Raw genomic sequence first — 15,193 nt, forward strand, 5'->3', positions numbered from 1 at the left:
CCTATTTTCCTTTTTAAAATTCTAAAACTCTAAAAATGTAAAGCATGTTTCTGCGGGGGGGGGGACGGACGGACAGAAAGTGCAACAAATGAAAATTGTACTGTATTTCTTCGATTTTTTTGCCAGTTGCTTGAGAGTGCTGGTTGCTTGAGTTCCGTTTAACACAGAGTTTACTGTATATTATAGCTTAGTCTCTGAAAACTCATCTGCATGAAGTAACTGAGTATTTATTCATCCAGGCACTCATAAATTTGAATCACCTTAGCATAATTAACCATGCAGAGCAAAGTTCACCTTAAAAATAGCATCTACCAATATGAAAGATGTTCACCGTTAGAAAATTGTAGAGCATTCACAAGAAATGCGACTTAGCTACTAGTTGATGGCAGTCTCCATGTCAGGAGTCGTTAGACGTTCCAGACCAGGATAAAAGCTGTCTCCGATGTAAGCTGGAAACTTCTCTGTAAATGATGTGTAACCAACACCATGTTTAGTTCTTTTTTGCTACAACAGTGAATGGTTGCCTGTCTCATTTGAGACCATGGGTCACTTCCAGACAAACCTTCAAGAATAATATGTGCCCTGTTTTGGCGACTACTTTCTCCTTACTTTTCCATTTTTCCAGACTAAAGCTATTTTCTTACTAAATTTGATGATTAGGATATTTTTTTCTGATGGCTAGAATTGTATGTAGATAAAAATGTGTCTATGGGAAAGAGAGTAGCCTAAAAGATTATCATTTGCAGAACTTTTTAGAGGAAACCATGACGCAGCTAGCAGCAATCATTATAAACTTTAAATAAAAAAGCCCCTACTTACAAGAATGAGAAATCTTAGAATCTTTGTGGAGCATAAGAAATTGTTTATACCAGAAAAAGAGATGTTTGCCCTTCTCTTGGAGATGAAATGTCTTCTAGCTCTGTTTTGTACTGTTTTAACTGTATTTTCATTGCTAGATACTGTTTCATTACTCTAATTGCATGCTTACTGAAATACTTAACTGTAAACTGCTTTTTCATACTGAGAGTTGTATTTTCTGTTTGTGAGTGCTCTATCAGAGCTTTTCTGTGCATTTTTGATTTTTTGAGAATTCTGTGTTCCAGTCTAGTCTGTTTGCAGTTAAAAGCATTCTCTAGAGTCTGCTTGCCCCTTGATCTGTTTAAGACTTTCGTTTAGTGGCTACAGCTAGGAGCTGTAATAGTTCATTTAGTGGCTACAGCTAGGAGCTGTAATAGTTTCCCAGCCACCCTCCCTAGTGTTGTGGTGTTCTTATATACTTGGTGGCTTTGCAGTTGCCCGCCCATACTGTATATTTGATCTGTGACACTTCTCTCAGTCTAATGTCATTAGTTCATTCAATCTAATAGAGAACATTTGTGAAGGCCAACCCACTCAGATTCTTAACCTTGAATTAACTTTTTTCCAGCTTTCTCCATTTCCACTTTACTGAAAAAAAAATTCTAAGCTTGTTTCTCCCCTTTCCTGTAACAAGTGTAGTCCATATACAGATTTGCCTCCCCCCCCCCGCTTAACTAGGGTTAAACTATTCCTGGCGCCATAAAGTCTGCTCTTCAAATTTTCCCTTGCAACTAGCCAGCTTTTTAGTTTTAGCACTCAAATCTGTTTCTTTGAGCTCAGCACTTGTTCAGAACTCATTGTAAGCACTAAATAAGCTACAAATTACTACAGCATTAAACTTTCCTCACTTGTCTACAGGAAAACAGTTTTTAGTACTTAATAAATGAGCACCTATCCAGGGATGTGTAAAGGTCAGCTCGTGGTGTTTTCTCCTGTCTACCTGATGAATCTGGGTATTTTGGGGCAATGCAGCAATTGCCTCATGTACACAGACAACCCCCTCCTCCTACCACCCAAAACTATGACCTGTGAGCGATGCACTTATATAGCTAAACTGGAAGCAAAACTCTCTTCACTAAAGACTGGACTAGACAGTCAAGAGGAGAAGGTAAACACTTGCACCACACCACACTCATCACATAGTCTCTCAAAACCTACACCACCAAAACACACACACAGAAGCACAAAACACACACCTACATTTGCGTAGGCTGTCAATAAAAATCTGCCCAAACAACCGAGACCTCCAAAGCAGAAATGCAAGCAACCTCCAACCCCCAACACAAACCAAATGACACATAACCCACATACTCAGTGTGTCACTCAACTACAGCCCATAAGGCATAATGTACCCAACACTCTAGTCATAGGTGACTCTATAGTCAGGCACACTGATGTTCCACTCACCAGACTAAACAAGGAGAAAGTTGCTGTCAGCTGCCTGTTGGGTGCCAGGATCTGCCACATAACGCACTCACTCAGGTCACTCCACAATAAGTACAAATATGACTCTATCATTGTCCATGTTGGTGTGAATGACCTGAGATGTACCTCCCTGGACTACATGAAATGAGACACGGAGGAGCTCTCTGATCTTGTAGCCCAGGCAAGTATGACCCTAGCCCTGAGTAGCATACTGCCATCACCGAGAAAGATACCGCAGTACAAGGACAAAATGACTGACTTTCAACAATTGGCTAAGCTTCTGGTGTCATTCTAAGGGAATCCAGTATCTGTCTGCCTGGGATGACATGATTGACAGACCACGATGCTTTGCCAGAGATGGCCTGCACCTGTCACCCTTGGGATTCTGGCTACTGGCAAAGGCTCTTGCCACCCCTATAGTGCATTTTTTAGGCAAGGTTCAAATGACAAATTCACCACCGTAACAGGTACAAGTAAGCAAAATCTGAGGGTAATGCTACTTAATGCTAGAAGTCTAAACCTCAAAATGCACTCACTCAAGGCACTCCTTAAACTGGAGAACATCGACATCTGTGCAGTGACAGAGACCTGGTTCAAAGCTCCAGAGAGCACCCCTGCATTACCAGGCTATAATTCATACCACACCCTTCGGCCACCTAACCCGGACTGAAACACTAAAGGTGAAGGCGTGTCCATATTCATTAAGGATATCCACACCTCCAAGCTAGTTGTTCAGCATAATGCATCTGAGATTATCCAAGTTAAACTAACTCGGGGCAAGACCGCAATCCAGACTGTAGCTTGCTACTGACCCCCCACCATGCCCCAGGATTCCCACTCCTCTTTTCTTGGTACACTGGAAAATATTTGGGTACAACCCAACACCCTAATAATGGGTGATTTCAACTACCCCACCATTAACTGGGAAAACTAAAACCAGAAGCAGCAAACCCAATTGCAGCAGTAATTCCAAGGAAACAGGATTCAAGCACAGTTCAATACACTTTATTTAAACAATGTATAACGTAGGTTAAGCGCTTTCATCTATGTATAAAGACTTCTTCAGAACATAGGAAATAAAATCACACTCCCTTATATACATAAAAAACGCCTTTTACATCAATCATTCAATAAGCTGCCTAATTGACATTAAATTAATTGAATAAGACCTTTCTTACTCATATCTAAACTAAACACTAAAATACTTGATAAAATACCTAATAAAATATAATATAATAAGATAAAATATTTATCATCAGTGTCACATCATTTAGTTTTGACATGGTCATGATAGATTTCATTTGACTGCATAGAGTTTAGTAATGTAAAGGATGTTGGTTAGACTGGGGTCTAAATACACGTATATTATTGGGCTTTATTATATTTTTTAGTATAAATTGTTTTAAGACAAGTAGATATGAGTAGAAATGTGACACTGATGTGACACTGATGATCAAGCCCTGTTTATATCACAGGCAAGGTTGTAGTCTTTAGAACATAATTCTGATGCTGTTTGTTTTGTGAATCTGCAGGAGGTTCATCAGAGTGGGGTCTGACAATGCCCTGTATGCCAGGCATAGACCTCCTTGCTCAGAGTCACACAGTTAGATAATAGAGGCTAAGGGAAACAAACCTTGCACCTCTGGCCTACAGGAGAGGGCTTGTTAACAGCTCCTTAATGCTCTAAGCCATCTGGCAGACATTTAGTGTCTATCTTTCTTAATCATCATCATCATCATCATTACCATCAAGTTCTTTTACCATTTTTTTCACATGGGGTCAGGGTGTTGTATCAACTGTCAACACCTCTCTTGATTCAGTGCCACTATTCTAACTCCTTCAGAGTCATGCCTGATTGTTGCAGATCTACTCTCATCCACTCCACCTTTTGGCTAGATGTCCTCATCTCCTCTTGCCTTCTTCCTGTCTCTACTAAAATCTTCTTCAGCAAATTTTCTTCTACTTTCCTGCATATGTGCCAAAATCACTGGAATCTGATCTCTTTGACCTTCTCTAAAATTGAAGCTACTTTGGCTTCTGGTCTGATATCATCATTTCTTCACCTGTCCCACAGTGTGCTACTGTGCTACCTGCTACCCATATCATCTCCATTACCTCTAGCTTCCTCAACTACTCAGCCTTCAGTGCCCAGGTTTCCATCCCATACAGGTTTATTGCACTTCATTTTCCAGCTTTTTGGGCATTTTTCTGTCACATACTGCCCCTGACACTCTGTGCCAGTTAGCTGAAGCCCTTTTTATTCTAGCTTTGACCTTTTCATTCAGACTTCCTTTTTCGTTACCCCCCCCCCCCCCACAGGTACTTAAATCTGTTAACTTGTTCCATTGTTTTCCCCTCTATCTCAGTTGTCATTTTCTTCTGATTTTTCATATTTGCTGCCATGACAACAGTCTTATCTATACTCAGTTTCATCCCATGTGCCTTCACTTTTGCATTCCATTCCCTTATCATTTGCTGAAGTTCCTGTTCAGCGGTGGCCTGTAATGCCATATCATCTTCATGCATTTCGATGGGTAGCTAGAGTGGGGCAAAGGGGTAGCTATCCTGGGCATCGTCAGGAGATGCTGATCAATTGGTAGTGTAGCAGCTGCATTCTTTCTGCACAAGCATTTCTGCCAGCATAAAAATGCAGTTCAGTGTCTCACTGAATGAGTGGATAATAAGTTACAGCAAGCTGCTTGCATTCATCTCTGAGGTACATAAGTGGAGATGAACGATCCTTTTTTTTGTTCAACAACTTAGAGCTGAGTGATGCAGGTGGAAAAAAAACTGGCTTAGAACACCAGATTGGGGGTATAGACCTTTTTTTTTTTGCTTAGCAAGTTAGAGCTGGGGGAGGGGGAACACTGGGTCAGTGAATGGCACTGGGCACAAGATGAGCTGGCTGTGGGTCTGCATACAGCATCTTTGTTGACCTGTCCTTACCAACCTGTTTACTAATGTAGTCCATCACCAGTGTGAGCTGCAGTGGGCTCAGTGGTGAAACCTGATGCACACCCACATCTACCGGGAGCCTCTCTGTGAGACCTAGCACTGTACATTCTTGTACCACAGAGTCCTTGTACATAGGCCACACTAATTCTACCAATATTTCAGTGACCTTTAATCATCACAGGATTGGCCAGATTGTCTTTTGCTTTCTTCAAGTTTAGGAATGTCAAGTTGGACTCTTTCCACATCTGTAGCTTCTCAACTATCTGTCTCACTGTAGACATCAGGTTGGTTGTGCTACATGCTGATCTGAATCTCAACTGCTCATCTGTCATTTTACTTTCTGCTGCTCTGCGAATTAGTTTATCAGTCACCCTCTCCAGCACTTTCATGCAATGCGACAAGAGTCTGATACCTCTATACTGCCCTGTTTTTTCTTGTACACTGGAACTGGAAAACTGATTCTGTAGTCATCTGGGATTCACTTTTTTCTCCATATTGCTATGATACCAATGCCGGATCAAGGTCAAATGGGGTCCTAGGCAAGGTAATGGACCACAAAAAAAATCTGATATCCTGTATGTGCACTGCTTTAGGAGGAAAAAAAACACTCAGCTCTGCTAAGTAATCTTCTTTGACGGTCCTGTATATGCACTGCTTCAGGAAAAAATAAACGCTGATGAATATGCTGATGTCCTTTACCTGCAAAATCTCTCATTTGGTATGTGCTGACGTCACTAAGGCTTCTTTGGTTGTCTTGTACTTGCAAATCTGCACTGTCCTGTACATGCACTGCTTCAGGAGGAAAACAACTGTGCATGCACTGCTTCAGGAAAAGCTAAACTCTGTTCAGTGTGCTAATGTCCTGTATTTCCAAAATCTCCCATGTGGCATGGCTGGGGTCTTTCCAAAATTTCCCATGTGGCATGGGCTGTGGTCTCTGGGACTTTTTTTGGCAGTCCCACAACTGCAAATCTGCTCTGTAAATTCAGGAAGGTCAAAGCTCCCATTTGTTGTGTGTGCACTGATGTCCTGTCCGTGCTGAGGTCACTGGAGCTTTTTGGCTAATATGTTAAAGTTTGTGGGGAGCTGTTTTTAGCCTAGGGCTGATTTTTTTTTTAAAGTGATAATGTTGAGGTTTGCAAAGATGGAGTATTTTTTTTTAAGTGCTAATGCAGATGTTGGTTTGAAGGACGAACCTGAGCAGGTACACACTCTGTAGTTTAATCAATCAGCTACACTTCATCACAGGACCATGGGGTATTAGTACATATCCAGGTAGACTTGATACTGCATTTTATATTTTCTGTCATTATATTTCTAAGTATTGCAGAGTGGTATGTAAATCTTTTTTAACTGTTAACATTTCATTGAAGGAAAAGTGTTTCCTTTCCACTTAAATGTATCGCTAAAACTATGTTTTTCTGCTTGAGCTGATTGTTACTGTTCGCCTTCTAACAGGGATATCGCAAATGCTCTGTTCTCTGATATAATACCGCTCATATTACTATGTTGAGGAGGTGCTAGCAGTAACCTAGTGGTTCTTGCTGTGATATCCTATTTTTCTCTTCTTTACCCCTCATAGAAGGCATGATTTTTTAAATGTACAGTTGGAGCGTGCCTTAAGATCATAGCAAAACCTCATGTTAAAAGGCTAATGCAATCAAACCAGGCTCAAAAGGGGTTTACCATTCTCTGTTTCTTTTCCCGGTTTCATATGAAGACATGGAGAGAGACTTTACTAAGATGAACTGTTGACAAAAATAATTTAGCACAGATAATTAAGATCTGTTGAGATTTACAGAGATCTGCACATTGCAGACAGGTGCAGCATTTCTTGAAACCCTTAGTTCAGTAATGATGTGGAAATGTGCAGGAAGGATTTTCAATGCTACATGTAAATGTGTTGGTCTGTGTGTTTGTGGCCTATACAAAGTAGGCCCACGTCTACCTCAGTGCATAGCTCTGCATGCATTCCTGCATAGGATGCCTGTTATACATAGTCATACTATGCAAGATGCAGTAGAGCAGTGTAGAAAGTATGTCAATGTATACAACTATTAGCCATTCTCTTATATGGGACCATATGTATAAACAACTATTAGCCATTCTCGTAAATGGGACCATATGTATATACAATTATTAGTCATTCTTGTATGTGGCACCATATGTATATACAACTATTAGCCATTCTCGTATATGGGACCATATGTATATACCACTATTAGACATTCTTGTATATGGGATCATATGTATATACAACTATTAGCCATTCTTGTATATGTGACCATATGTATATACACTATTAGCCATTATCGTATGTGGAACCATATGTATATACAATTATTAGCCATTCTCGTATGTGGCACCATAAGTATATACAACTTTTAGCCATTCTCGTATATGGGACCATATGAACAGGGGAAGCTGAACAGAGTTATAATATAACTTAATACAGCGTATCTTACAGCAGGGATATTGTTAGAATGTATGACAGCTTGCCCCAAGGATTCCATCACCCCATACAATCCAATCTAGATAGCATCTATAAATACTTGCAAAGATGAGGAATGGACAAACGTCTGTCTCTTGAGAGCCCCCTTTCTGCAAATCACGCACCATGACAGCAGCATTTGAGTAAAAGGAGATTTCCTGTAATCTTACCTTAAGTCATTGCTGAGTGTTAAATTATACAGTTATATACTTAAACAGTACGATGTTTGAGGAGGTGAGTTACTTTGGGATGGGGGAGATGTACTAATACCCTGTGGTACTGTGTTGAGTTCAGCTGACAGATTAAACTTCACAAGAGAGTGTAGCTGCTCAGGTAAGTAATTCTGTGCAGAGAGAGTGAGTGTGTGTGTGTGTGTGTGTGTGTGTGTGTGTGTGTGTGCGTGTGTGTGTGTGCGTGTGTGTGTGTGTGCGTGTGTGCGTGTGCGTGTGCATGTGTGTGTGTGCGTGTGTGTGTGTGTGTGTGTGTGTGTGTGTGTGTGTGTGTGTGTGTGTGTGTATGTGTGTGTGTGTGTGTGTGTGTATGTGTGACACCTTACAGCAAGAAATCTGGACAAAGCTATAAATAAAAGTGAGACAAAGGCCCAAAAATAGGCACAATTTTTAAATATTGCTCTTACAAACTTAGAAAGTTGATAGAGTAAATGTTTTGCATAAGCATGAATTATCTGAAGGATATGAAGTCAGAAACTCAAATGTTTGTCATTCTTTCCTAACTTCAATCTTTAATGATTTAACACTGATTTGCTCAAAAAACAGAATTTTATGAAATATATCGATAGACTCCACCAGTAAATACACAAAAGACCAGGAGCAGGCGGTCCTCTTCACTTGAAAAACGTATTTAATAGACTTTAAGTGCGTTTATTTCAGTACACTTTTCGTCGGAACATATGTCCGACTTCTTCAGAAGTAAAACAAACATCAAATGACAAACAGGGATACCACCATAAATATGCTAGCTGGTTAATTGAGTGGGTTGGTCCTCCTTCCTTAGTTCACAGGTAGTTGCTATAAGAATTAATTGGTTCAGTACTTTCCAACCCCCTCTTCTCATTCATCCTTTAAGTACCTCCGTGGAATTACCTAGTAGCTAGTGTTACACTCAACCACTAGGAATCCACACCACTAGACAACAACAACCAAATTCACCAAAGACAGCAAATTAACACTAGGTATTAAAAATACAATTTAAAAATACAATTTAAAAATGACTGTTGTTAAAAAACACATTATAAACACCGTGCCTACACGTAGTTCTTACCCAAGTTAGTATCCTTAAATTATACAAGCCAATTACCTACAGCATATGGTTACCTTGGAGGTAAAATTGACATTACTTTTATATGTCCCTTCTCAGAGATTGAGGCTCGTAAATCATATGGTGTGCATAAACTACATAAAATTACATGAGAAATACATAGAAAATACATAAAAAAATATACATAAAAAATACTTGAAACATATACAGTAGTTATGTACATAAATAGATAGATGTGAGTCTGTACGGGACTTTTAACCGTTTATATGTGACCATTTAACCCCTTTTAGTCATATAAGTGTATCATGCCGTAGCATTTTATACCTTTAAGCCTCACATTATCACCAAATTAACCTTAATAGATTCCTTCGCTTTTATGTTCTTGTATTTAATTCTCCCCCTTCATCAATAATGCATGTGTCTTAACAGTGGCAATATTTTGCCTATGAAGGTCTTCTTTTTTAATTTTTGAAAGACATACCTTGTACTTTAATTGATATCCTAAATAATAGTATTCTATCCCTACAAGTTCACCTCTCCAAGTTTTTTAGTTTTAAGATACATGCAATAGAAGACATTTCGTTGATACCAGGTTTTTGATTTGCATTGGTCCGTAACTGCCAAAGCAGTTCCTTCCTTTCTAATTTTAGAGAGTCATATCCCCCTCTTGTGTCCCTAAATTGCTGGTCTATTACTCTAAATTTAAAGTCATGGCCAATGTTGTCAACATGGTGCCTTGCTAAAGCATTGGTCATCTTGTTGTTCCTAATACTATATAAGTGCTCGTATATCCTCTCATTAAGTCTCCTATCGGTCTTCCCGATGTAAAATGCTGGACAAAGCGAGCACTTAGCTAGGTATACCACTAGTCTGCTGTTACAGTTAAATTTAGAGTAAGTACGGAACTTCTGGTCTCCTATTACAAAATTCTGTCCTTCATCGATGTATTTACAATATTTGCACATTTGACATTTGAACATCCCTGGGTAGGTTGTGTATGTTCGACCCGCACCTTCCAATAATTCCTTCAGATTTTTTCCTCGTCTATATATCATTTTAGGCATTGATGGCAAAATAGTTTGTAGTTCATTGTCGTTACACAAGAACTCCCAATTTTTTAGGAATATATTTCTGATCAAATGGGAGTCCAAGTTAAATGTGCAACTAAAACCATGGTAGAAGTGTTGGTTATTATCAACCAGTACCCTAAGAGTCTCTGTCCCATCCCCATTTGTGTTAACATTATTTAACAGTGGGACATATTCCTTTGACCTTCTCTTACGCTTAACCTCATCGGCAATTTCAAGGACAAACTCAATTGGGTACCCACGTTTTAGGAAGAATTGAGTTAGAGTACCACATTCTTCCATAAAATCGTCGTCGTCACTAGTCATCTGTGCTGCTCTAACAAGCTGTCCCTTCAGCACCGATTTCTTCTGGTGCAAAGGGTGACAGCTTGAATAGTGCAGCATGGAGTTAGAGTAGGTCTCTTTGCGGTATATTTTGGATAACCATCTCCTATTGGTATAGTCCTTTCTCAGGTCTATATCCAGGTAGTCTATCCTGTTCTTGTCAAATTTGTATGTAAACGAGAGGAAACTAGTAGACGCGTTAAGGGTCGACATTAACTCTTTTATCTCTAATTCTGTCCCTTTAAAGATCAGAAAAATGTCGTCAAGAAACCTCTTGTACAGTGCTAGTTTCGTCAAAATGGCTTTTTGTTAAGATATTCTTCCTCTCCCAGTACGCCATGACTAAGTTGGCAATACTCCCGCCACTCGGGGATCCCATGGCTACCCCAATTTTTTGATGGAAAAGGTCGTTGTTGAACATCAAAAAGTTATATGAGAGGATAGTGTCAATTAACTCCCCCACCAGTTGGATTTCATCATTTGGTGCGTTTAAAATTCTCAACATTTCACTAACCCATTCCGTTGCTATATCATGGGGGATAGATGAATATAGATCTTTTACGTCAATAGTGACCAACAAAGAATCAGGATGGAAATTAACTGTGTTAATAGATTCCAGAAAACTCCATGAATCTTTGGTTATCTGGAGTTCTTTTTTAACATACTTCTGTAGAATCTTGTCAAGAACTTTACTACAAGTATAAGTGATGCTCTTCCTACCATCCACCAATGGTCTCATGGGAGGGTCATTGATGTCCTTGTGGATCTTGGGAATGCCGAACAACACCGGTGTTCTAGGTGTTTGTTGCTGCATGTATATGTAGGTTTCCCTGTCTATTCTAGATTCCACATAGAGCTCTTCAATGAAGCCCTTAACCCTTTGGTATGCCCCATTCATTTCGTTTAGGGATACCCTAGTATAAGTCTCACTATTTAGTATAAGGTTCATTCTACAGTTATAGTCCTCGTTGGTCATTATTGTGATACCCCCACCCTTATCGGGTTTCATTAAACGCACGGGAGCCCTTCTTAAAAACTGAAAGTCCTCCTTTTCACTATTAGAAATATTCTTTCCCCCCCCAGCAAACCTAGCTGTTTGTTTGTTCAAGTTCCTCAAGTCCATTTCGGTGACCTTTTCAAATAGTTGCAGGGTGGGATGTAGTGGCGGGTTGTACACACTTGACACATACAGCTCAGACTTCTGGCTAAGGTTGTTACCCAGTAGTAATGCCAGGTTAATTTTTCTAACAAATATTTTAAGGTCAATTAACGTGTGTGCCAGGTCGAAGTGGGAGGAAGGAACAAAGGTATTTCCTTTTGAAAGCAGTTCTATAATGTCACTACTAATATGGTAGTCAGTATAGTTAAAGACATTAAAGTCACCACTCTTATTAGCCAGGATCTTACATTCTGGACCGTTCTTGAGGTTTTGGTCGATAAATTCACCTGGTGCTACCACCTCTTCCTCCTGGCTCCTTTTCTCCTGTTGTTCGGTGCCCTCTGGTTGGAGGCACCAGTTTGAAAATTTTGTTGCTGAGGCCCTCTCTCATTAGCCTCAGCGTGGTTACCTCTGTCAATATTGTTGGTACGCCTTTCATTTTGATTTGCCAACCTCTCACTCCTTCTAACACCATTGTCATTAGGAGGCCCTTGATATCCCATGTCGTCCTGTAAGTCACCCACGCTGTTAGTAGAATATTGATCAACCACTTGGTTGGTTCCTACTTGTCTCTCCGCGTTAGAGCCCCTACTTGTTGACAGGGTACCTTTAACTTGTGTTGCCGGTTTAGGGTAAGCTAACCCGTTTGTATAATCTCTAACGTCTCTGGCAATCTTTTTCTTTTTGGTGACGTTAAGTTTGACTAAATGCTCATCGATGCTAATGAAGCATCTCTCATAGTCAAACTTATATCTTAAATAATCAGTGTCATTTTTAATATTTCTGTCCAGTTCCTCTATTTCAGCTAACAAGTTATTAATAGAAATCTGGTAATGGTCACACAATAGACCCATCAATTCGAATCCGTGCTTGTCAAAAAGTACAATGAGTGCGTTGTAAAAGTCAGACCCCTCTTCCAAGCCTGCAGGAAACTGCCAATACCTTAATCCTTTAGGCACGACTTTCAGTCTGGTACATTCCCTAAAGTATGCAACTTCCAGTTGCAGCTTTCTTACTTTAAACAGTTTTTCATCGAGTATGTTTAACTTTACTGACAAGTCAGGGCTTACCTCACTTGTGTTAGACGTGTCGCCCACAGTCCGTAAGTCTCCAAAGGTGAACTCTCTGTGCACCCAAGCATTCAAAGAGGGAGTCACAGCCGTACGCCTGCTTACTTCCTGGCGTCCAGTTTCCGAAGCGTTGGCTATGCACCCTGGTGCCACTCCAGGGTCCATTGTTCGGTTAGGAAGCCGGTTCAGTGTGGTACCTTCAACGTTATAATTTTCGTCGTCACCATTACGGTTAGAAGGTCTAGTGTTAGCGTTGTTGTTGTTGCAGCTATTCAGCCCCTGTACGTCACCTGACGTTTCACCCATTTCACCTACTTCAACGTTCCACTCTCTCCCTTGAGCAGCGACAACTGTCTCAACTTGTTGGGATAAGCGGTCGACCTTCTGGGTGAGAAGCTCGATGAGAGCTGTAAGATTACATCCACTCTCCTGCGATCCGTCTCCTTGTGAGTTCGGACTTCCCGTCTCCATGGCCCGTAGACACAAACCAAGAAATATATCGATAGACTCCACCAGTAAATACACAAAAGACCAGGAGCAGGCAGTCCTCTTCACTTGAAAAACGTATTTAATAGACTTTAAGTGCGTTTATTTCAGTACACTTTTCGTCGGATGTCCGACTTCTTCAGAAGTAAAACAAACATCAAATGACAAACAGGGATACCACCATAAATATGCTAGCTGGTTAATTGAGTGGGTTGGTCCTCCTTCCTTAGTTCACAGGTAGTTGCTATAAGAATTAATTGGTTCAGTACTTTCCAACCCCCTCTTCTCATTCATCCTTTAAGTACCTCCGTGGAATTACCTAGTAGCTAGTGTTACGCTCAACCACTAGGAATCCACACCACTAGACAACAACAACCAAATTCACCAAAGACAGCAAATTAACAATAGATATTAAAAATACAATTTAAAAATACAATTTAAAAATGACTGTTGTTAAAAAACACATTATAAACACCGTGCCTACACGTAGTTCTTACCCAAGTTAGTATCCTACGGCATGATACACTTATATGACTAAAAGGGGTTAAATGGTCACATATAAACGGTTAAAAGTCCCGTACAGACTCACATCTATCTATTTATGTACATAACTACTGTATATGTTTCAAGTATTTTTTATGTATATTTTTTAATGTATTTTCTATGTATTTCTCATGTAATTTTATGTAGTTTATGCACACCATATGATTTACGAGCCTCAATCTCTGAGAAGGGACATATAAAAGTAATGTCAATTTTACCTCCAAGGTAACCATACGCTGTAGGTAATTGGCTTGTATAATTTAAGGATACTAACTTGGGTAAGAACTACGTGTAGGAACGGTGTTTATAATGTGTTTTTTAACAACAGTCATTTTTAAATTGTATTTTTAAATTGTATTTTTAATATCTATTGTTAATTTGCTGTCTTTGGTGAATTTGGTTGTTGTTGTCTAGTGGTGTGGATTCCTAGTGGTTGAGCGTAACACTAGCTACTAGGTAATTCCACGTAGGTACTTAAAGGATGAATGAGAAGAGGGGGTTGGAAAGTACTGAACCAATTAATTCTTATATCAACTACCTGTGAACTAAGGAAGGAGGACCAACCCACTCAATTAACCAGCTAGCATATTTATGGTGGTATCCCTGTTTGTCATTTGATGTTTGTTTTACTTCTGAAGAAGTCGGACATATGTTCCGACGAAAAGTGTACTGAAATACACACACTTAAAGTCTATTAAATAATTTTATGAAAAACAGACCAAACAATATGAGGCCAAAATCTGAACATTCTGCGAAAATCTGTACATTTGAGAGATATGCTGTGTGTCTGTGTCTCTGTGTGTCTACGTGTATGACTGTATGTGCATGTGTGTGTGTCTGCATGCATGACTGTGAGCATATGAGATTGTGTGAATGTGTATGTGTGTGTGTGTGTATCTGTGTGCATGTGTTCATGTGTGTGCCCATGTGTGTGTGTGTGTGTGTGTGTGTGTGTGTGTGTGTGTGTGTGTGTGTGTGTGTGTGTGTGTGTGTGAAAGTGTGTGTGTGTGTGTGTGTGTGTGTGTGTGTGTGTGTGTGTGTGTGTGTGTGTGTGTGTGTGCGAGTCTGCTTGAGTGGATGTCCCCACACATTTGCTTAAACTACTTGAGTGGTCGATTCATAGCCTTGCATGACAGCTGTTAGTGCATTTTAGCTCTGTTTTAATTAATTACTTAATTATTTTTTATCTATATTTGTTAACCTGTCAGGCAGACTAGTCTATTGATTATTTTAGGTGAGCACAAGAGACACATAGAAAAGAGATATATACTTACAGTAATGAACTTGTATATTACAATGCAGTTACATGATATAGTACTAAATCAGCCACATGCATGGGTATGAATCAAATTTTTATTGTGCAGTACAGCTCTCCATATTTAAGCAGATACAGCTGTGTTGTTTGGTATAATTTTTATCAAATACAGGCTATGAACTACTAACGAGTTTCACCTTGTAGTCTTGGGTTTGATTCTCTCAGTCTCCAGTTGCCTATTGTGTAATACAGACCAAGCTC

At 39.7% G+C, this 15,193-nt stretch overlaps 1 protein-coding gene across 6 annotated transcripts in view; it reads right to left on the reverse strand.

The window, feature by feature from the left end:
* FMNL1 (formin like 1) overlaps nt 1-15,193 on the reverse strand; it is a 1,099,995-nt gene that overhangs the window by 456,589 nt on the left and 628,213 nt on the right. The window lies entirely within an intron of this gene.

Source organism: Protopterus annectens, chromosome 13.part0, assembly GCF_019279795.1.
Source record: "Protopterus annectens isolate FY-2018-M chromosome 13.part0, PAN1.0, whole genome shotgun sequence".
NCBI lineage: Eukaryota > Metazoa > Chordata > Ceratodontiformes > Protopteridae > Protopterus > Protopterus annectens.